At 30.2% G+C, this 25,972-nt stretch overlaps 1 protein-coding gene across 1 annotated transcript in view; it reads right to left on the reverse strand.

The window, feature by feature from the left end:
* LOC107453372 (ecdysone-induced protein 74EF) overlaps window positions 1–25,972 on the reverse strand; it is a 386,074-nt gene that overhangs the window by 282,308 nt on the left and 77,794 nt on the right. The window contains exon 3 of the mRNA XM_071188231.1: window positions 8,949–9,009. The gene's annotated coding sequence lies outside the window, so the exon portion shown is untranslated. The remainder of the gene's footprint in view (window positions 1–8,948; window positions 9,010–25,972) is intronic.

Consider the following 25,972-nt stretch of genomic DNA (forward strand, 5'->3'; position numbering starts at 1 on the left):
CAAATCTCTCAAAAGACGTTTGAACAGGTCGGTTAAAAAGACACCAAATAAATAAAAACGGATCAAACTACTACAGCGCCATCTTCTTTAGAGTCTGAACTAAGTCCTCCGTCGGTAAAAATTTTTTTATTTGCAATTTAAAATAGTGAAAATTAAATAAAACTAAAATGGGTAGACTCGCCCCGGTTTACGCTATATATATATATATATATATGCGCTTCAAATTAGAAGTACTACAATATCTTCTGATTTAATTAATTTTTAAATCTTAATTTATAATTTTTTATGACTTCATAAATTGCTTTTAAATAATTCAATATTATTTTTCATCTTCTTATTTTGATTATAAGTTTCCATAATATCTTTTTAAATAATTCATTATTATTTTTTGTCTTCTTATTTAGATTATAAATTTCGATAATATCTTGTATATTCTTTCTGATTAATACATTAAGTTTATCCCTCTCGTCTCGTCGATCTCGATTGAATAAGTAGTGCTAAAAAGAACCAGGTGATCCTTAATATTAAGATAGAATTGTTTGTGTGATCAAAAACACTTTTGTGTGAACACCGTAAATTATTTAATTACTAAAAATGCAAATGTGAAACGGATTAACATCGTCAGCTTCATTTTGATGATCTCTGCTCTCAGTATAAGACCAGGTACTACTACCTGCAGTGAATTTGCAGCTATTTTACTGACTAAGAGTCCACTTTTATTTGCATTCTCCTATTTTTTGAAGTCAGTGAAGATTCAAGACAAGTTATATAATGAAGAACTTTTATCAGTGTCCAAACACCACTGATGAAGGTCTTGTGTTTGAACATGGTATTTTTGTTGCATTTACAATAGTGACCACTTTGTAAAACACGTGGCAATTTTTAACAAAATTGAACATTTTAAACAATTAAAAAAACTGTTGATATTAATATGAAACCTTTGAGAGATTTCTTAAATTATGGTTAAAACTTCAAGGTTCATTTCTAAAAGTAAGATTTTAAGAATCAAGCAGAAAATAAAGTTACTTTCAAAATATTTCAACGAGAAAAGTGGAGATAGAGTGGCCACTGATCGTCAATTTATTAATCGCCAATTGTTACATTTAGTCACCCTGAGGGCAGTTTCAACCATTAATTTTACCCTATATTGGGCCCCATCAGTTAAGCTAATTTTAAATATAAAAAAGTTCTCTTCTATTAGCATGGTAGTTTTAAAAATGCATCGTAGTTACATTGTAAAATAGCTTTGCACTTTTTATTTCAATGCAATAAAATATTCTCAGTTCTGCTAAATAAATAAATAAAAAGTGACTGCCTTTTTATACATTATTATAATTTCACTATATCTACGCTATATGAATTGTTAAGCAGGAAATCTGTGGTGAAAAGAATTCATAAATGTAAATAAATAAATAAATTGAAATTTAACTACAGAAAGTATAATTTATTTACTTACATATTTATTTTATTTTAATTTAATTCGTCCCTTTTGTTAAAAAAGAATAAACGATGTTAATAAGTACACAATACACAGGCGTGATCTTTTATTTATTACTTAGGGGGTGATTAAAGGTAGTGTCAGTCTCACACCTCCCCCCGAAAAAAATTGTAAGAAAATTTTTAAGGTAGGACCAACACTTGTACAATAACACACAAACGTTCACATATATATTTGTATTATAAGTTATAGAATATCATTAAAAATTTTGAACTTTAAAAATCATGGAACAACGTAAACTGGAATTTCTAAATAATTATCTAAATTTATTCATAATTACTATTATGTAAAACATTACAAAAGCATACACCTTTCAGGAGGAATAAGTGTTTTAAACTCTTCAATAGCATTTTTATTGTTCATATTTATCACCATTTCTTGCTAAATAAAAGGGAGCATTAAATGCTCCAATCGATCATGGGTCATTGTTGAGTTTGAATTTTAGAAATGCTCCCCTCACATGAAGCACTGGTATTGTTAAAAAATGTTTCAAAGAATTAGAAAACAAAAGAACCATTCGACAGAAATATATGTTTTCCCATTGCTAAGTATGAACATGTGTTTACTTATCATACAGAATGTAAAACAAACTCTATTTCATTTTGCTTCAGAAGGCTCTCTTCCTACATTTTAAACACAAAGGGTTTGCAAAAACCACTGGATATTTCTGCTTTTTGTAGTTTAAAATGAACAATAATTTCAATATATATCAAGGAATTCATTTGAGAGTGGTTGTGCAGCCTCTGCGTTTACACCTATGGTTGTAAAATCTATTTTGTATTCCGTTTCCTTAAAAAAAAAAAAATTGAGACTTTTACCGTCTTTGTGGTAATTAAAAGAGGTTTGTTCAATCCTGTATAAATTTCTGTTTAGAAATCTATAAAATAAACGTAATAATTTATTTCTCTAAGTTTCAAGGTTGCTTTAAATACTTTTTTAACATTTTGCAGAAAACTATATGAAAATTTTCATAGATACTAGCATGCAAATTTGCATGCATTTCAGCTGAGAAGTTAATTAAATAAATGTGTTATGATCTTCATATAAGTTATGGGGATATAATGAATAACCAAAGAGGAGAAAATAAGAGGCCCCGCTACCTTTAAAAACATATATAAAAATTAAAACGGCTTCTACTAATGATGCTGCTATCTAGTGACAATGATAAAGATAAAAAATTTTCCTTATTCCTTTCAAGAATAAAATGTGCCAAGTTGTTTTTTATGCAATTCATGAGTCATTAAAATAGTTTATACCTTTTTTCATGAAAGTAGGGAGAAAAAGGGAGCCCACTTTATAAAAAAAGAAAATTTTGTAGAATAGTAAGTCGTTATCTTTTATTTCAGTGAGTTAAAAACTTTATAAAACTATAGTAACTGGTGCTGCCATCTAGTGATTCTTTTAAAAAAGTAAATGCTAATTACTTTTATTACAACAAATTTAACTTATTTTGGTATTTTTAGAAAATGCACGCTCTTAAAAATGTACATCCAAGAATATTAAGCTCAAACATTATTTAATTATGTTTCAAATGAAGAAATTAAGTAGTGCAAGTCTTTAATTGCTATGATAAGAATGAGAAAATGTTGCAAAAACTGTAGTAGCACTAGTAGTAGGAGAAGCTGAAATAACCCAGATAGTAGAAGTGATGTATTGCTTTTTTTTTTAGCTGTTTTTGGCTGGAGTGGTTTATCTTCTATAATATGCCCAAAGAGAAATGCAGAAAAAAGCACCTTTTTCAGTTTGAAAACGTATTAAGTTTAAAATGATAAGACTGACATGTAATGGTGCTGCCATCTACTGAGATATATAGGACATAAAAGTTTCCCGTTTTTCCTTTGAAGAGTGTCGTAAATAAAATTTACTTTTCGTATAACTCAGACGTTATTACAATATTTTTACTTTTTTAATTTAAAGAAACAAAAGAAAATATTTTTTTTTTCAAAATAGAAAAAGTAAAAAAATCCTTTATGAAGACAAACCAAATGAAAGAAGACAAACCAAAATCGAACCGAACCAAATTATTTAACTACTTAAGAACTTTGCCAGCAACATATGAAACTATAATTACCATTTATTATATGAATGCTTATTATATAACTATCTATTATAAATAAATAATTATTATAAATAAATAAATTTTTATTAATAATATATGTAGTTTCATCTGACATCTAAATAGGCTATAATGTTTTTTTTTATCTAACCACCTTCAACAGTGATTATTTTTTCCTTATTCCTCATTTCACTTATAAATAAAAGCATATTTGCATACAGAATTGCAGTATGTAAGCTGAATTATAATTAATGAGTATGCGAAATTGCCAATTTTAGCACTCGTGCTGCTATATAGTAATGGCTATATATAAAATAAATTTGGAGAAAGTATATGATAAATTTGTATAAAATGCGACTGGCATGTAAAATTTTTCGAAATTTTTTTTGAGAAGATTAAGTTAGTTTTTCGTTAATTTAAAATTGTACATTAATCCTTTGTGATGATCAAACAGAAGTTATCGTTAAAATTTAAAGAGAATAATTTACTAACTTAATACATGTTTTGCAATACTGTAATAAATAATCATCATAATACTTGTTACTAATTTTTTTTTCCGAAGTATCATTTGTTTAGAGCAGGGAAAACACTTTATTTCCATTTAAAAGAAATTTTGTTTTAATTTAAAATAATAATTAATTCTAAATTATTTTAGAGTTCACATATTAACTTTATTACTATGCTAAATAATCAAAACTAAACAAATTAATGATGTAAAAATAAAGATTTACTTCATATATATGTGTTTATGAGTAAAAATTATTTTTAGTTTTTTATAATTGTATATATACGTAATTTTCAAGTAAAATTAAAATAATTTTAAATATGAAGAACTGAAAACAATTTCAATTTCAAAAAATTAGTAAGCCTAAAAATTACTTAAAATTAATTAAATAGTAAAAATTTCTACTCATTACAATACAATTTAATATATTTTTCGATTGATTAGAATAGATTTGTACCAAAATTTAAAATTTATTTAATCAAAAAATTTCAGTAAAGCTTTACTTCTAAATTTTTTATAACGATAAGAAAATTAGAATAAAAATTTTTTCTCATTAAATTAAAAATAAGACGCTACAATTGATTATGCGAAGTTAAAATTTTCATAGGTACTAAATTATAAACGTATAAAACTTTTTAATTCGAAAAGATTTTTTGAATATTTTTTCATTAAAATTTAAATTCAAAGTATATAGTAGAGTAATATAAGTGTTTAGTAGTTGATATATAAGTTTATAATGCTTTAAACTTTTTATTATAATGTGCAAAATAAATGATCCCGTGTCACCGACACAGACCTCTAGACTTGAATTTAATTAAATTTAGATTTCTGAAAAAAATAAATCTTTAAAATGTAATTTAAGAAAAGGCATACTGTTGATAGAATACATCTTAAAATAATCAACTCGAATATTATTTACTTACTACTTAATGGAAGAAATTTAAAAGAGTGCGAAACGCTGCTTGCCATGTTAAGAATAGGAAAAGTCCGCGAAAACCACCAGTGGAGGAGCATAGTAATTTCACGTCCCTTATCGGAAAGTGATTTGTCTTGTATAAATATGTATCTGTGAATAATATTCTTCTAAGACAAATTGAATTTTTGATTTAATACTGGCGCCATCTATATATGATAATCAAAGATAACTACAAAATGCACTTTGTTTCTTTTTGCAATTTATTCTGATTATCAAACCTAAAAATAATAAATGTTTTCAAAAAAATAATTTCTAAAATTATGAAATATTATGATGTAATTCAAATTCAACTTTTACGATGAAAATCAAGGTTCGAATGTGCAATTGTTAGATTTTGACTTTTTCCTTTGCATGTCAGCTCATCCTTTGCATGTCAGTCTTGAATTAGGAATGATAATAAATAAATAAATATCGCAGGGGAGCAGAATATAAAATTTATAGAAAATATTATAAAAATTTAAAACTTAGAAATTTCTTTACATCTTTTAAAAATTAATGACACTGTAACCAACATAATTCTGAGTAATTTAAAATGTTATAAAAGTAATTACAAAAAAAGGTATTACATTTTTAGGTGAATTAATTTAATTTTTACGTTAAAAAAATTGGAAACTGATCTAATACATACATTTATTTGTTCGATAAGGTGTAGAGTCAATAGAAAGAATATTTATTGAGTTTCGTTTTGTGTTCACTTTAACTTTGACGATAGCATAAGTAAAATAATTTACTATAGTATGTTTTTAAACCAGAGCTATTTGGGGGGAGTCAGAGGTACTTAAAAGTTAGTTTAAAATGTTTTTAATGTCATGAAAATTATTTAGACAAATATTTATAATCAAGTGAACAAAAATATTTCTTAAAAGAATATTATAACAATTATTAAAATCGTAACTCATCACAAACCGTAATTACCATGTTTGAACGCTTATGATCCGAAATTTAATAAGACTATTTAAAAAGGAACTCAGGCATGTGTTTTTAATATCGATAAGCATTTTTTCAAAGAATTAAATAGCCGAACGAAATATCATTAATACTAAACGAATTTAAAAGTACATCTACATTAAATGTTTTTTTTTTTTTTAAATTAAATTATACCTTTTGACATCGATATATTTTAAATTTAAAACTAATTTGGTGTCATTGTAAACAAAGTCTTGTTTAATTTCTATGTTTAAAAAAATTTCATTTTTGTCACTTTTTGTTTTTGGACATCATCTTTTATAAAGATGTTTTCAAACATCTTTATAAAAATGTTGTAAATTTTGATAGAAATTGCAGTTTTTTATGACTTACGATTTATTCAATTCAACTAACAAGACAAAATGTTCATATGCGAAGATTTTTTTATTTTATTTTATAACCGTCGTTGAACAGCCGACCCAATTTCATGGGTTTACGACTACTAACGTTCAACTCCGTAGCCTTGTAATTTTGAACCAATCCAGAAGACAAGGAAACTCCTGGATCAGTACCCCCAGAGGTATTGATTTGTTATGGGAACATGGAGGACTTTGAGACTCGACAGATTTAACGTGCATCAGTCACCATTTACTACACGGGGAGTCTTCGGCCGGCGAGGATCGAACCCACGACCTCTTGGATATGGGCCCAGCGCCCTACCGACCAGGCTATCCCGGCCTGTCATATGCGAAGATTAAATTTATAGTAAATATAGGAGTATTTATTAGTATAATATAGATATAATAAGTTTAGATATAATACAAGGTATCCTAAATTAGACGCACAATTTTCTAAAACGTTTAACAAAACAATTCTTACAGCAAATTCATGAGACAGGGCATCAATTTTCCCACTCTCTATGTTCCTGGTTTTAATTCAAAACTCTTCGACAGATGGCACTACGAACTTCTTTTGACAGAAGCAAAAATTCTCAATTGTAACAAAAATCGTAAATATCGTAGGAAAAATCGAAAGTTGTAATTTTAGGTAACTTTGCACTTTAGGTGGTCTTTTATGCTTTTAGTCAACGGTTAGAATAATTTAAAGGAAATAATAATTTTATTTTTCAGTATGTTATAAGGAATTTGGGATATTTCCGTATCGTGATCTGTCATGCCGACTACTATAGCGAAGGAGGCGAATAGATTTTAAACTTGCAATTTAAAAAGAAAAAAANAAAAAAAAAAAAAAAAAAAAAAAAAAAAAAAAACATATTGTGGTTTTTTTCGGCTATGAGTTATATTCCTCGAGTTGGTCTCGAGTCTTTTTGCACTCATTTATTAAAAACAAAAATTACATTTTGAGAATTACTAAGGGAAATTCTATGTATAATAGAAGCGAAAATTCCACCTATCATCTGAAATAGTAAGAACTCTTCAGAAAAATGTAAAAACTTCTAAATGTTATGCAAAAAATATACTGCAAAAATTTTGAATTGTAAATTAAAATATATTCACCACCATACAGAAATAAAATAATGTTAAACAGGGGAATTTTGAAGACTTTTATAACGAAATAAATCATCCGGTACTTTGAAATAAAGATAGTTGTAAATTTTTTTACTGTTTGTTATCATTCATTTCTTTTATGAAAATTGCCTTTTTATAATCGGTTGCCATAGTAATGAGAAAAAAAAGACTTATACGGGAAGGAAAGGGGATATTATTGTGATAAGCGAAGAATAAAATGTCACTTTCAATGCAGAAGGAGTTCTAAAAGCTTTTTTTTTTAACATCCTAGCATGGAAAATTTAATCATAAACCCATTCAGTTTCATAAAATAACATATATATATGTATATTGTGCGATGAAGTCTATGTAAAGAACTCCCCTTGCTACAAACTCTAGGGTGAAGCACATTTGAGGGACAAAATAATAAGTGAAGATAGATTGGTAGGATTAGCTTCATTATCTGTGTATCATGATGCCATAAATATGTCACTCCCGACGAGATTCTTAACAAAATGGCTTCGTCTAACAGAAAGATTTTATTCTAACTTTATTTTAATTTTCAAATTTTTTTCATCAATCAAATTTCTGCTTTAATGCTAAATATCTTCAAAATCATAAATTGTGTCATTATAATAAAAGTTATTGTAATTATTCATGTTTAAATTGTATTTTGTTTATGTTTTAAAATCTCCATGTTAGTTAGCTAAAATTCCTACCCCCCATAAAGTAATTAAATAAATAAATTAAATCCTGGCAACGCCAGCCCCGCTTAGGGGAGACTCGTTTTTTATCCGGAAAGCTAATTTATGTTGCATAAAATTTCTAGACTATCGTTTCCTCTTTTACTTATAAGCATATGAAAACAAAAAAATTCCCGTTTTGCATCTATCTTCTATATTCATCACCTAACTTGGGATCCCCAGATATTAATTTCACAGTCCTTAGCGACTACAATCTCTAACTTGAAACAAAATAATTTGGTTGGAAGCTGAACGATGAAACTCAAGAATTTTTCAATAACGTGATAGATAACTGCTACAACATAATCATTAAAAAAAAAAAAACTGTCAAAGAGTCTATAAAACTCCAGAATCTATCACCCGTTTCCTAACTTCGAGGCGAATTTGGCTCGAAGGCTACAAAGTGAAAGTATAAATTCAACACTTACGCAAGAACGTGATAGAGAGCTGGTATAACGTGGTCATAAAAGAACTGTCGCAGCGTCAAAAGAAATGACAATAGTTACAGTGAAAAATAAACAAATGTACAACTCTTAAACTTATAATAATATTATACAAGACGTTTGAATTTTTGAATACTTATAAAAACATTGAGATTACAATTGTATACTGCGCAGCGAAAATTACGAATTGCCAAAATATCTAGAAAAATTCTAATAGTTTTAAATATCACAATCTATAGTTTGGCTACCTATTTTACCCTGCCTATTTTACTATACTAAATCCAATGAAGTGTTTTGATTAAAACACACTTACCTATAGCAGTGCTCCACTTTATAACTTCAACTTTGTTATAAAACACATTTTTTTTCTTCACCTACAAACATAAAATCTGGTTAGAAAAATTCCGTATAATATATAAGCATGTATTAGTTAGTTTTTTTCAAAAAATAAATGAATAAATAAATTAAAAAAATAAATAAGAAATAAGAAAAGTAAGTTTAAAAAAAGAAAATTAGAAAAATATGATAGTGAACCGTCCTTGGACCTAGCAATAAGTCCACTATAAACGATGGTTCATTGTAGCAAAAATCATTGAAAAAATACTTTTAGCAGTTTGTTCCTACAGTTTAGAAGTTTGTTTCGTTAAAAATGGTGATTTGTTCACTAACTTTAGGAGCTTTGTTCACTAACTAAGTATGCCAAATCTGCCAACAAAGTTATTAAGCTCCCTCTAACGGAAAATGATACGTTAAGTACAATGTTCTCCATTTAACGAAGTGGTTGTCATCCTATAACGATATTTTTAGATTTTCGTCATTTTTGAAGAAAAGTTGCTGCAACCAAGTTACCCTTCACTATGAACACCACTATAAATCTTACTTTTGTAACCATTCGTATTATTTAATATAGCGAAATGACTCCTTTAAAATGTGCATTACTTAATTTCTAATTCAAAGCGATGCAGCTTAAAAATTGGGTAGCATTCCTTTAGATACCTGGAAAAAAAAGAGTCCGCTCTAAAAGAATTTCATTAAAAGCGTATGAAATAAAAATAGTTATCGAATAGGACCACTAAAAATGTTCACGACAATCGAGTATTCACTATAACATGCCCAATTTTATTTTTCCTTTTCATTTTATTCTCCTTTTTAATCTCTGTCGCTAAATGAGAATCCACAAATCAAATCGGGTATACATGGGATTTCCTATGTAAGAACCGGGAGGGTGAGAATAGGATTGAGTTGGATGAATCTTTTAGAAAAATGTGTATTTATCATTCGATGTGAATTCCTTGATATATTTGACCGTTTCCATACTTTTCGGCCACTCTTCATACATTTCCGGCCCTCTCTAAGTCTATGTAAAGAACTCCCCTTGCAACGAAATCTAGGGCAAAGCAGATTTGAGGAACAAAATAGCAAATTTGTTGAGAAAAAATTTACAAAATGGTAGTAAAATAATAATTGAATTACAGTCCAATCCTGCTATAAAGAACACTCGGTTATAGTAAAGTCTTATTCTTAATATATATAATTAACAATAATATATATTATTGTTAATTATATGTATTGATAATATATATATATTATTGTTAGTTATATATATTAACAATATATACATATATATTATTGTTAATTATATATATTATTATTATTAATTATATATAACTAACAATAACACGAAGTGGGTAATATGGTTTTATTGGTTCCGTCCAAATTACTATTTAATTAATGTATTATTTTCTTACGCTTATAGTGAGAAATTGAAAGTTTGTTGATAGTGGACTCAAATTTCCTGCTGGTATTGAATAAATGTTACACAATTTTTCGGTTAATGTGATAAATTAAAATGTATATAATTTTAACGTTTAATAAAAAATAACTTTATGAAAGAGTGTTTGAAAAAAGTTAACGCAAGTGTCTTCAAAACAGGACAACGAATGGGTTGTACACTAATTGCAACTCTCTGCAAAAATGACGCAAATCAAAAAAGTCCAAGAAATGACGAAAATTGCGCCTAAAAAATTTGCAATAGAGAGAAAACAATTTCGTTTTATTGAAAATATTTTTAATATTATTTAATGTTTGATTAACATTTTCGTCATAGAAAGAAATTAGGCCTAAAGAAACTTCGATGTAAGGAGACTTTACATTTTTAGTTAACAATTTATGACCCAAATTATGTACTATTGTAATCTTTATTTCCAACAATACAATAGGCTAAAAAATATTTTTTCTGAGATTTTGGTTACAATGAACCATCGTTTAAAGCGGAATTATTGCTGGCACCGCCGATAGTTCACTGTAGCGGGATACGATTTATTAGGAATTTCTTTGAAACTAAGCTACTTCACTAACACATAAAAGCATAAATATCAAACTAATAGATATTGTGATGGCGTAGAAAATAATTTTTTTTCTAAATTACCAAGATTTAAGCATAAAATGTTTCTCAACTAACCTCTATATTTTACAAGGAGATTCTTCGATAAATCTGCGATTTCACATTTAATTTTTAGTAAAATAATTTCAGAATATGTTTATAGATCTCTACATAAAGAAAATCTAAACTCTAAAATAATTGTCTTGAAAAAATTTGTCTTAACCCCCTCAGGATTATGATCACATAAACGTAACTCATTGTATTATATATAAATAAACCGAGTCACACCAAACATCACGTGATCTTAATTAGGTACTCTGGCATTAGTACGTATATATACGTACTAATGCGAATTAGTACGTAATTCGATCGTATTAGTACGTTTTTATACTCTCCAGTGCACTAAGAGCCTGGAGGAGGCGCTTCTTCCACTAATTAATGCCTTATTTTTTGAGTTTTATCATTCTAACATTTATAATTAGTTCGAATACATGTTGTTAACTGCAGAGTTATCATATTTTAAACTAAAAATATTGAAGTATTTATGTTTTAATATAAACCGAAAATAATATGTATTCATTTAAAGTAAAGCCGCAACAATTCCTGAACCAGGGGGGTCACAGAGGGTCATCAACAGCGTAATGGTGGTCAGCATTGCATGAAATGCCATTCTAGACTATCTATCGATATGACGCTGGTTGAGCCGTTACTGAGGATTGATCCTTCATAAATACAGATCATTCTTTAACCAAATACATGATGTCCTGCGGATAACCAATTGATTTCAAAATCTCGGAAACAAAGGGTGATAGAGTAGTGGTATGTTTATTGTGAAAGCTATAAAAAATTTCATAACAAGTTTGGAATTTAGTTATAAAAATGTCAGCAGATGGTGCTGCAAAACATTGATGAACAGAACGATTAGTTCTACAGTTAAGACTAGAGATGTACAGGGTTCAGAATTTCCTTACCCGCTTTTTAACCAGGTACCCAGCCAATTTTACCCATTCTTGTAACACTTATTTATGTTCGCCACTACCACATTTAGAGTAATTATTCAAAAAAATATTTCGGAAATCTCGTCAGTTTTTTTATGATGAAATAAATAGTTTAAGCTAGACATACATCACACTCGCGCAGTGGACGAGTATTCCAAAGAATACTCGTGCGGTATTTCTTTGGAACAAGAAAATATGCCAGCTAAAAAAAGGTGTTCCATTTGGAGAAGATCATGCAATAAATAAAATTGGGTATCTGTAAATCTAAACTAAATTTTTACTAGAAACCGTATTTTTTGCTCCTTAGCTCAACAAATTCATTTTCCAAATAGTCTGATTAAAGTTCCTTTACTGTCTAGAATTCCATGGGAGGTTTCGGAGTTTTTATCTCCATGAAACGTAAATATGAGTGACAGAAAAATTGCTCTTTGATTAAGAAGTTACTTTAGAGTTAAACGGATCTTTAACATTAAAGACAACAAAAATCGCTGTATGAAATGAGTTCGAAAACCGATCATCTCCATCAAAACAAATTTTTCAAGAGAGAAAAAAAAATGAATAGTTAAGTAGCCGCTTAATATATAGAGAATTTTTTTTAAATTTTTGATATTAAAATATTGTTAATTACAAAATATTCTATTCCAATTATGCGATAATATCAAATAATAATATTTTAATTTAAAAAATAATTGGAACTATGAGATGACCGATTTTCGTACAAAACCTAAAAACGAATACTATACGCTATTTTTCAAAAACGAAAATGTTAATAATTCGCTATTTAGAAATGAAATAAAGACTTTAAGTCTTAGACTACATATACAAGAATATTTGTAAAGGTTTAGAAATCTTCTGGATCCACATACAAATGATATTAGATTATAGTATCTAATTTATTATTTTGCTATTCTTCCTTGAAATTTTCACCTCTTATGAATGTATTTTCCTTCTTTGTTATAAATTCCAAACCCAGCTTAATTCCGAACCCCCATTACAAATCCGTATCTAAACTTTTACCGTTTTATGTGGTTACTCTCTTTCGTTTCTTGTACTAAAAAACTACTCTCTGAATCGCTCATTGTGTTTTACCACACAAGCATCAGCAAAACCTAAATTAAGTAATACAATTTCATACTGCTGACTGTATATTATTCCAAGAACTCCGGCATGCTTTTATTTATTTTTATTTTATAACAGTCGTTGAACAGCCGACCCAATTTAGAGTTTTACGACTACTAATGTTCAACTCCTTAGCCTTATAATTTTAAGCCCAATCCAGAAGACAAGGGAAATCCGGGATCAAATATTGGGAGAAATTTGCCTTCGTGGAGGACTTTTTTGATGGAACTAACCCGCATTTGCGTTACAAGGAATGAATACCACGAAGACATTCCACGGTTAGCCTGGCAGCAAGGGGACTCGTGATCCGCCTACCACTGAGGATATTTTACGTCAGCACTGCAGCCACAGGTAAAAGATTGAGTTTTCACCGGGTACCCGGACCCGGTACAAGACGGTAAAACATGAAAGGAGGTCGTCGTACCGTATCAAGAGGTTTAAACCAAGTATTTTTTAGTGTTTTTATTTATTTTTTATTTTTAAACGTACATTTCTGGTATTGGAATATTGCAGATTAGATTACAGTCCTATGGCATTTGTATTTTTCTCAAGAACTCTGTACAGCGTACCATCTTTTGGCAACTTTTAGAACTTAATTCTAAAATTTGCGCATAAAATTTTACAGTTTTCGCAACAGACATACCGTTTGTTTTATTCCTAAATCATTTATTATTTCCAATAATTTTAAATCAGTCAGTCCTCCGTTGGTATCAATCAGAGCTCAATCAATGAAAACAAAATTAATTTACAGTCACATTAGTAAATCAAAAAAAGTGACTAACATTTTTTATGAGACAGCTTGAAGAGCTTGAATAGGAAAAAAGCGAAAGAATCGTTGCTGCGATAAGAAAGCGCCCAGAAGCTGTTTATCTTCACTGTAGTTGGCCTCATATTCCCTAACCAGTTCTCGTGTCTCCCAATTAGTTTTGCTTTGCACAGATCTTAGGTACATGTCCTTCCTCTTTTAAGTTTACCATCGGTTGTCCAAATAAGTGCGATACTAGCTGGGCTATCCAGTTTCAGACGAAGGACATTTCATCTTCGCTCTAAAATTTCCTCAAGAAGGGGTGATATCCGCATTAGGCTTGCCACAGTGCTGACGTGAAATATTTTCAGAGGTAGATGAATCATGGGTTAGAAGCCCCTTGCCGTCAGACTAACCGTGGGAGGTTCTCGTGGTCTTCCTCTCCATGTAATGCAAAGGCGGGTTAGTTCCATCAAAAAGTCCTCCAGGAAGGCAAATTTCTCCCAATACTTTATCCAGGAGTTTCCTTGTCTTCTGGATTGAGTTCAAAATTGCAAGGCTATGGTGTTGAACATTAGTTAACCAAAAATTGAATCGGCTGTTCAACGTCGGTTATTAAATATGAAATATTAGTATATCTTTACTTAAAATAGCTTGTAGCCAGAAAATTCTTAAAATTATTCTTAAACATTTGTTCTGGAATGTGTTTTTCGGAAATTCCAACAGTCAGCCCTATACAAGAATATGAAGCAAACAACAGCTTTAAAAACACTTATTTTTGTGAAGATTTTTATGTTTGAAGCTCTCTAAAATTTTCGAAGGCTTACATCCTCGTTTTGCCTCCTTGTTTATTTACTATTGTTCCAAGATATGTGAAATAATCAATTCAACTTCTTCAGAATTCATTTAATTATTCAATTTTTTATTTATTCTCATGGTTTTTGTTTCATTCTTATTAATTTGAAGACCGAACTGATATGAATGTTTATTAAATTTCTCAGTTTTCTTTTCAAGATAGAGGATTCTAATTGGAATGATCAGCATAATCTAGGGTGGTGTTAAAAGTATATCTGATCCCCCTTTTATCATTTTTGCTTGTGTTCTTCATTATCCAATCAATATCAATTATGAAACCGAGGTGGCTTAGGAGATAGAGCTTTCGCCTTCCAATGAGCTGAACCGGGCTCGAATCCCAGCAATGGCTGGTCGATACAAATTCTGCACCCGGCTTTCACCGAAAACAGTGCTGTCGTAAAATATAATCAGTAGTAGACGGATCATGGGCTAGAGTCCCCTTACCGTCAGGCTAACTTTGGGAGGTTTTGTGGTTTTCCTCTCCATGTAACGCAAACGCGGACTATTTAAATCAAAAAGTCCTACACGAAGGCAAATTTCTCTCAATGTTTTATCCATGAGTTCCCTTGTCTTTTGGATTGGGTTCAAAATTACAAGGCTACGGAGTTGAACATTAGTAGTCGTAAGTTGAAAAATTTGGGTTGGCTGCTCGATGACGGTTTTAAAATTAAAATAAAACATGCCATATCCTGCAGATTTTTGGAATAAACTTATAAATATGTCTTTGAATTGCAGCAGTAGTTGCTTACACATCCTTGTCTTACTCCAACAACAAAGGAGTATTCCATCTACTGGAATGCGTGCTTTACTTCCATCATAAAGGCTCTTAATAATATTAATACATTTTTCTGAGATTTTGTAATTTTTCAATATTTTCTTATCACGATCGATGTTTCCTTTATTCCATGTAAATTTTTTTATAATGATCTCTTTCAAAAATCTATTAAAGCCTCCCTATTATCCTAATATTATGACTAAAAGCTCGATTTGATTGCGTAAAACATCACCTTTGTACCTAACCTTAGTAAATTTTCAATGTAGATGTAAAGCTCAATAGGTAATCAGGGTGTTCTGTAAAGATCACCCTTAATATAAATTTTTGGAATCCTTATCAAAAAATAAAACATATGCTTATTGGGGATTTCAAGTTAATATTTATTTTATAAAAAAGAAAAACGCTATCGAAATCTGACAAATCACAGTGCAGGAAGGGACATGTAATAAACATCAAAACAGGTTTAATTGGAGGTTGAAACTTGAAGATATTTCTACTAATCATCTTTAAACTGCTTCCTCTTTTCTCTTTCAACCAAACCTGATTTGTTTACTACATTATCCGTTATTGGGATTTATCAGAGTAAGTATTAATTTGCGACCGCCAATGTGCATATGTTTTTGCTTACATTTTTGATAAGGAATCTATAATACGTATAGAGGTTTTAAGAATTTATACAAAACATCCAGAATTTTGTGCATATTATTTTAGATATATGTTAAGGTTACTAGAAATATCTATTTTCTCTTAGACTTCTTATATTTCCAGAATTCATCAAAAAATGTCATCTTTTAGTTTACTTGTCCCTACTGCTATATGTATAAATATCATTAAATTAGCCACATATTTAAACCAAACTGGAATGAAATATTAATTTAACTTTTTCTTCTTCATATAAAGGTGCAAAATAAGGTCAAATTTCAGACCATAAGTTAATGAATTTTGCCTCCAAATCAGCGTAAAGATCCTTTGTGCAAATCTAATTGACTTATCAATTTTTCAAGTGATGACTGCGTGAACAAGAAAAATTTGGAGGTGATCCATTGCGAATATGTAATGGCCGATGGGGAACCGTTGGTTTGTTTGAATTTCAAGAAGCAAGTCACGAGTAAGGATAGAAGGCATGGATTGTTGTTGTCATAATGAAGTTTCCAATCGATTAAGACGTTGAGCCGGGACTTCCGCAGAGTGTCTTTTCCATTAAACGAACACTCCAATAACGACTTGAGTTTGAAAGTTCAGTCACACAGGTCACATTTTGTCAGTGTTAATCAATGATAATCTTTCAGAGTTGGACTATTTCTGAGCATTCAAAACACACTATGTATGATCGGTAGACTTAGCATTCCTATAAGCAATCATCACCAAAAACCGTTTCTATCATAAAAAGTTTTCACTGAGTTTTTCAAAAAAATTGATGGCAATCCATCGAACTCTTCTTTGTGGCTTGCCCATAAGACAAATATGATGGAAATGCCTGTCCTGATTTTTTTGAATGGGTGATCCAAACTCGTGTCAAATTTCGTCAGTGTTAATCAATGATAATCTTTCAGAGTTAGACTACTTCTGAGCATTCAAAAAACTCTATGTATGATCGGTAGAATTAGCATTCCTATAAACAATCATCACCAAAAGCCGTTTCTATCATAGAAAGTTTTCTCTGAGTTTCTCAAAAAAATTGATGGCGATCCATCGAACTCTTCTTTGTGGCTTGACCATTAGACAAATATGATGGAAATGCCTGTCCTGATTTTTTTGAATGGGTGATCCAAACTCATGTCAAATTTTGTCAGTGTTAATCAATGATAATCATCCAGAGTAGGACCTTTTCTGGGCATTTAAAAACTCTATCCATGATCGGTAGACTTTGCATTCCTATCAATAATCATCACCGAAAACAATCTCTATCATCGAAAGTTTTCACCGAGTTTCACCCAAAATTTGATGACAATCCATCGAACTCTTCCTTGGGGCTAGTCCATAAGACAAAAACGACGGAAATGCCTGTATTCTTTTCGAATGGCCTATCCAAACTATGGTTAGATAACTACTATGACTAGGTTACTATTCATTTCATCAGGAAGACATCCTAACAGTTTTTGCTAAACTAAATTACGCGATGTCGAAAGGAAAATTAACTTTGACAGATAAGTTATTCGAAAACTAATGCTAGCTGTTTTCATAATTCGGAGCTATGAAATATTGAAACCTAAATAATAATTTTTCTAAAAGAAACTTTACATCATTTTTCATTATAACAAATACAAAAGTACTTGTATAAAACATTATTTAACAGAAAAATTGTATTTTAAAGAAGTTAATTGAAAGAAAACTAAAGACTTGCAAACTTCTAACTAAGGAAATTAAGTTGAAGGTCTATAAAACAGTTATATTAGACTTAAAGTTACTAATGGCAGTGAAAAATGGACTAGATAGAGACAAATAAAGAAGAATTTAACCTATTAATCCTCAAAAGGAAAATTTTGAGTAGAATTTCCTATTTCTTCCTTTCATTCTCAAGCTGTCCCGCTTTTTGAAGTTTATTATAATCCCACAAATTCTCTATGGAACTCAGATCAGGGAATGAAGCAGACCACTTTAGAGTATTTATTCCATTATCCTCCAGCCATTTTGCGTGAGGTATTGTCTTGTTGTAACAAAAACCATCAGGGTGAAGTGTTTTTACAGTTGGAAGTTTTTTTATTAATGATATCAATATATCGGGATGAATTAACAGTTCTCCCAATAACAAATAAGCACTTTTAACCTCTGGAAATTATTGCTCCATTAACTTAGCAGAATGTTTGGCCATCTATCTTTGCACCTAACTGTTATTTCTTGCTATAAAATTGTAAAGTTCTCCAACTTTATTCCAAACAATTTTCCAATTCTTGTTAAACTTTCATAAGTCCATTTAATTCGATCAGAATTTCATTTCGATGTCAAAAGAAGCACATGTTTCAACTATCCCACATTTTTAAGATGTCGAAAAACAATCCATTTATACTCAAGGGATGAGCCCTTTTTTATGTGCAACTAATGCTAATTGCTAAAACTCTGAGGATTTTCTTTTCATGCTAAGCACGATATTCTGCGCTTATTATTTGCTAAAAAATCAGAGGTTTTCTAGACCTTCTTTGAGCCCTTTCATTATTTTTAAACGTATTTTTTTATTATCCCAATTGTGTCGTAAACCCAAATTTGGGTATGCTGTTCAACGACGATTATAAAACAAAATCAATCATTTAAAGCTTGAATGAAGCTTGAATTAAAGCTTGAAGAATAATCCATCATTTAAAGCTTGGGTCTCAGCAGGCTATGAGATACGAAAGCATCTAAGATCTGTTAAAAAATCTCCTGCAACAGAAATCAGAAAAAAATTTATTCCCCCCGTGTAATTAAACGAAATCTTGAATTAGTTACCTTAGAGGCACATTGCGAACGGTAAGGGTTAAAAACCAAACATGAGAGAGTAGAGTATGACCGAGTAGTGGGGTACAACTAGGTACCTCGATTGTGTCGAAATTAGTTTTGTTTCCGAGCGAACCAACTCAGAATTTCATTCTCCTAGTCGAGAAGAGGAACATACCATATTGTTGCTGATTAATTCACGGCGTCTGTGTAGATTAGTTTGTTTTACTATTTCTAATGCTTTTGTTTTTAAACTAGCTTTATTTATTGGTCATTACAGTTACAGTTTTATTATACGGTTACTGAAGATTTGTACCCCAAGAAACAATAAGGATATAGTCCGATAATGGCATTATTTTATTCGTTTCGAAAGCCTCTGCTCTCGGCGTAAGACCGGATTCTACACTTCCTTGATGTGTGTCTATGCTGGGCCCACAGAAGTTGCAGTGCAACGGAAGAAGAAGATAACTATATCAAAGGCTGAACAAAGGTTTCAGAGTGAGCTCCAGGACAAATTTTATAGCAAAATTTAATATTATTATTGTGCTCATTCCTTGTAGCACAAAAGCCTTATTTTTATATTTTTTAGAATTTTGAAGACACTTCATACAAAACAGTAGTTTTTATATAAATAGAATGAAATTCTCTGCCATTTTCTTTCAAAGAAACGCTATATTTTTGTAAGGAGTTTTCTTCGAGGCCCCCCTTGAGTATATGACATGTTAATTGCTTGCATAATTTTCTTGAATTGCCATATAAAACAGCTTTTCACTGCAATTATAATATTTCTAAATTTCCTATGTATACCCTGTCCCACTGATGAGGTAAGTCCAGGAATGATACAACTCAATATCAAATCTGACAATTTCTAGATCGAACCTTCATCCCCAATTCACAAGAATAAAGAGAACAAAATAAAAGGACTAATTAAGAGACAAAATGGCTCATTGAATTTCTCTAAAATTAGTTCCATCTTAAACAAAACATTTAGATTATAGACGTGGGAAGAGAAAATCTCTGACAACTGCTGATACACAAACAATTCCTCAGAAAATTGGTTCCCATGAAGTCAGAATTTATTTTTGCCCCCCTGTTCCAAGTATTGTTTTCGTAGGCCTGCATCACTTGTTTAAATCATTAAAAAATAAAAAATAAGTGTTCTTAATTTCCTTTTTAGTTTTTACTTTTTCTGATCGTTTTTTTTTTATGCTTATCTTCTTCAAAAGGGAGAAACAATCTGAAAGTGTTTGATTTCCCATGTCATGTATTAGCCGTTATTTGAGATTCTGTTAATGATTTTTATTTGTAAAACGTTTTTCAGATTATTTATTTAAATCCATTGTTGTTTTTAAAAGAAAGAAAAGTATTTTTACTCGGAATTTGGGTTATTATATTATGAACTTGTTTGTAGGTTTGGGAATATAGTTTTTGGTGTTAGAATAATAGTTTGGGTGTTTGGCGCTGAGAATAATAGTTTTAGGCGTTAAAAATTTCAACGCAGGATAAAAAAATTCAAATGAAAGAAATTCCAAACATCTATTCTGTTAACTTTTGCATTTTTTGTGAAATATATTTTCTGCTGGTTATAAAACAAAACGGAAAGGATCATGCCGATCTTGAAACGAAGATTAAACAAATTTCTGGAATTGTTTTCGGCAAAACAATGGGACAAATCGAAATTTTGAAAAAAACTATCACACAACAATTGAACCCCAAAAATAATTCTTGTACAGTGATAAAAATCAAAATGTTGGCAGAAAGCTTTAAAATTTTAAGTTATGAGAAACAATAGATTTTTTTCAATTATGTAAGCAAATAATGCTTAACTACGTTGGGATTTTTGATATATTGAGCAATTAGAGCTTTTTTAATTAATTTTTCATAAAATCGCTAGATAATTCTTTAAAACAAAATAATTATACTATTAAATGAAATAACCCTGCTCCTGATATCAGAATTAATGCGTCACGGCGGCCCAACATTTACCTTTGTCATGCGGACAAATAATTACAGATATCTAATACCGGGTTCTGCAGATTGATTTCGGAATTTTTCCTCGATGCTGCATATTAATATAATGTTTTCCACTCTAGGGAACCAGCTTACTTCTGTAAATAATAAAGCTTTAGACATTCAGTGACAAGTTATACATCAGTGAAGATTTGTTTGATTTAAAAGTTTGACCAACTTGAAATATTAAGTTTTGAGGAAATCGCTTTGGGAGTTTTCCGTGCGCAAATCGTGGCCCTTAATAGGCTATGCAAAACTCTAAAATTCAAGTGCTGCTTTGATTTTTTGATTCTTCGGTTTTTGTATTTAACTTTAAATTTATCAAAGGAAAAAATAAATAAAAACTTTTTCCGAATCTTAGAGCAGCATTTCTTTAAGAGTTAACTCATTTTTCTAGCACAAAAACACTTCACTGAATCTATGTTAACCCTTTGACGCAGATGCAACACCGGTGTCCCTTACACACATACATAAAAATATATATGTCTACTGACACAACTGAAGGACAAAAAGTTTCGTCAATGCCTTGCAAATAGAGGTTAGTAAAATTTTACATCACAAATCCAAGCCCAAATAAATATTTTGTTTATTCTTACAATAATAAAACTTGGTTGAATTCAGCGATTTCGCCGATTTGTTGAAAATAGAAGATATTAATTTCCGTAATCTAAGTCAGAATATTTTTTTATTCTATTCATTCTGTTACTTTTCATAGTTTAAGTTGGTTGATTTGAGTGATTTCACCAATCCGTTTCATATAGAGGTAAGCAAAATGCTATATCACAAATCTAAGACCGAACATGTGTTTTCTTTTTATTTATTTATAATTTTTAAACTTGTTTCAATTCAGCGATTTTTCAGCGACCATTTCAAATAAATGTGAGTTACATTTTTTTCACAAATATAAACCCATATAAATGTTTTTGTATAAGAAGTTTATATTCATTAAAAACCCAAATTTGTTGAAGAACTTATTTTTAAAGCAACTATTTTCCAAATGTATCGGATTTTTACTTTTAACAATATAAAATTAATTAAAACCTAATAAAATGTTATTTTCAAAGAATTAATGAAAAAAAGTGTTAAATTTTATTAAAAAAAATATCTGCAAGAAAGTTCAGTTGTTCCGTAACTTTTATTAAAGATTAAATTAAAAAAAAAACTATTTTAGAAGTCAATAGCTATCGTAATAAACTTAAAAACTATCTAAAAATTTTTTTGTTCTAATTTAGGATATTTAATTATTTTTGCCCTTTTACCATATTTTATTGATTTTTGTAAAAAATATTGATATTTATAGAAGGAAGGGTGGATGAAATGTGATAATAAAGGTTATTCTTTAACCTCTAACAAATAAAAATAAATTCGAAAATATTTATTTCGTTTTTACACACTTTATACTCATTCGAGAGTATTCAAATTTGAAATATGCTGCATATTTTAATATTTGAATATCAATATATTCAAAACTGAAAACTTTATCATCTTGCCCATTGGGGTAGGGCAAAATGGGGCTCAAACATAGTTCGTAAACAAAACATATACAGTTAGCATATAAGCGCGCCATCATACTCATAGACATCTGCTCTCAAACCATGCACATTCACTACACTAGATACTTTTCTTACATATCTTCTCGAAACCCCGCTTCCAATATATTGAGCAACATCTGATACAACTTTATCATTTTATAGCAATAGCTAATCCTATAGCTATTGAAAGATGCCATGCACACTCACTGCACTAGATCTATACTTTTCTTACATATCTTCCCGAAACCCATCATCCAATATATTGAGCAACATCAGGTACAACTTTATCTTTCAATAGCTATAGGATTAGCTATTGCTATAGGATTTCTGTTTATATGCCTTTAAGAAGCAATTGTCTACGTAGAAATATAATTAGATTTAAGCTTATCGGAGTTATTAAATACCATGGACAATTATAAAGGAAATATATTCCTTCCAAGTAACTTTTTGTTTTTGCTAAAAGACGATTCTGTTTCTTTCTTCCAGTTATTAAAACATCATTGAATCAAAAACATGTAACAATGAGAATTGATTTTAGGCTCTTTATCTTTGCTCGATTATGTCAGGTAAGCTTATTCAAAATCAACCTTAAGTGACGTCAACAGAAGTTTGTTACGGTTTGAAACGTGTTTCTATAAGTCTTAATAGAGCAAAAAATAGCAACTATAATATAATGATGCGTAAAGTAAGAGAGCGACTTAATATAGTATAGGGATAGATTATAAATATGGGAACACTTCTATACTAACTCTGTGTTAACACGTTAATATATATATGCTAATATGTGTTTTTTTAGCAGTAAATGTTTCGGAAGATTCCGTATGGCAAAACTGTTGACTCAATTTCAAAGATCATGCTTCAAGTATTTTGAAATTATGTTTTTTTTTTACCCAATGCAAAATTTGGATGGGCAAAAATAAGGAATTTATTTCTAGTTTAAGAAGCAGCAATTTTGAAATCATGCTATAGGATTGCGACATTTATTAAAAAATGCTTTTAAAATGATCGAGGTATTAAAACAGAAAAAGTTTTTAATTCCTACTTTCATTTTGATCGATGCAAATTTAGTATGAGTAAAAGGGATACCATTTCTTAAAGTTTCATACAAGATCTTGCAAATGGTGACAATAGTTCTGCCATGTACAACCTTCCAAAATATTTGTTTACTGAAAGAAAGACGGTTTATGTTAGTATAGTATTTCTGTCCAACCCCTGTGTTGTTGCTGTTTATGTCACTTGTCAATCATCAAGCCTGCTTGAAATCAAGAGAATATTTAAGGCGGAGGGTGCGTTTCTTGTTTTTTCAGGGGCGTCATTTATGGCCAAGAATAAGACTTCGGACGCACACACGTCACATCCACTTTTACACGGGGGACGCAATCATACTCCATTCATCCATTATCTACAGATCGTAATTTTGACCTCAACCAATTCAGTACCCAGGGGTACTGGATTTGTTAAGGGAAATTGGAAGCCTTTGAGACCCCTCCAGATTTAACACGCACCAATCACCATTTAATACAAGGGGATTTCTGAGCCGGCGAGATTCGAGATCCCATCCTATTATCCAGGCTGTCCCGGCCCCACACCTTGTAATAACGTAAAACAGCAGCGTATTCGAAATTATCTATCTATTTATATATATATGTGCACTAAAATTCCAATGCATCGAGGGAATTGCGTGATTGGGACTATTCTTGGCTATCATGTATTGTTCAGGATTATTTGCATCAATTTAAGTGCCGAATGATACAATAAAATCATTCGGAACTTAGCAAATAATATTATTAAAACTTAAAATGGTCTTTAATAAAGCATTTCAGCTTTGTGTATGATTGTTCAGTGTTAAATAATACAGATTTATGTATCTTTTTTAAATCCCTACGAAGAACAGGTATTAGGCTAGTCTGCTATAGAATGAAAAATAATTTTCTTTTATAAACAATTCATTAAAAATATCTCAGTTTAAATTTTATCTAAGTGCATTTAAATATTCTAGATAAATGTGCCTGTAGAAGGAAAATTCTATTAAAATATTTTTTGTGCATTTTAGAAATCTCAAATTTTAAGAAATATTTTCACTGTTAGGAATGAAATTTAAACAAATATGACATATATATAAAGCCCGTTTAGGAAATAGAAGAAAAAGAGCAACAAAAATTGGTGCGATAGTACTTTTAAAACAGACCTTTACAGAATCTTAAAAGCATTACGTGTATATATTAATGCGCATGTTTCCTATGGGGTGCAACATAGTCTAGGTGTCAAGTTATTATGGGAAAGATAACACCACTCAGCAAACAATGCACTCGAAAGTTTCAATAGAAGATGGTTGACAGTCTGAAAATCGTAGGCCAGGCATATTTCACACAAAATCTATCGGATTTAAATCTCATGAAGAGCTGGTTATATGAAACGGTCTTCAGATTGCAACCAGTCGTTTATGATGTTCGTCCGGGGAGGATCAAATTCTGGGCCCCTAAATAAACGCTATTCCAGAATGAAATTCTGATAAATTGTGATTCCGAGCATGCAGATTTGTTCTAAAATAGTGAATAGTCTTGCACAATAGTTTTCAATGATGTTACCTAGGTGATAATGGGATGTTCTCCATTTGAAGGTCTGACATAAATCAGATTGCAAGCTAAACCTGGACTCGTCAGAGAACAACACAGACGCCCACAGAATAGAAGCCCGGATTGCATGTTTTCTACATTATACTAAACACCAACGGCAGTAAGTTATAGCGAGTGGAACACACTTGACAGATCTGCGAGTATATTAACTAGAAATGGCAAATCTTTTTCAGTGCCAATTAAATTACGGGTTATTATTTTTAATACACAGTGTAGCACATGTTACATTTCTTTTTAAAAAATAATTTATAAGCAACTGCTTCGATTTCAAATCATTGTGTAACTATATTTGCTGTTTAGTTATTAACATTCTTTAAATTTAAAAGAAGGTGGTTTCTTACAATCGGTTATGTAGAATTCATTGATGAAAACACCTGCTTACAATACAGCAAGATTACTTAGATTGAAAATTTTTTTAAATTTGTAATTCAGTCTCGGTTCCCGCTTTAGAACTCAACGAATTCACACACTTCCCAAGAAAAAGCCAGTCTCTCTGATGACATGGATAAGTTCGTGTGGGCTGAAGAAAAGATTACCGTAAACCGGGGCGAGTCTACCCATCCAGGGGCGAGTCTACCCATTTTAGTTTTATTTAATTTTCACTATTTTAAATTGCAAATAAAAAATTTTTTACCGACGGAGGACTTAGTTCAGACTCTAAGGAAGATGGCGTTGTAGTAGTTCGATCCGTTTTTATTTATTTGGCGTCCTTTTAACCGATCTGTTCAAACGTCTTTTGAGAGATTTGTATTGAAAATCAGCCAACTTTTAGTTGGTGCTCCGTAAGTATATTATTATTATTACTATTTTCACTTTGGTTAAGTGATAAACTTATCTAAGACTAAGATTACATTAATTTTATATGAAAAAAAA

The sequence above is a fragment of the Parasteatoda tepidariorum genome, chromosome X2 (assembly GCF_043381705.1).
Source record: "Parasteatoda tepidariorum isolate YZ-2023 chromosome X2, CAS_Ptep_4.0, whole genome shotgun sequence".
NCBI classification, from domain to species: Eukaryota; Metazoa; Arthropoda; class Arachnida; order Araneae; family Theridiidae; genus Parasteatoda; species Parasteatoda tepidariorum.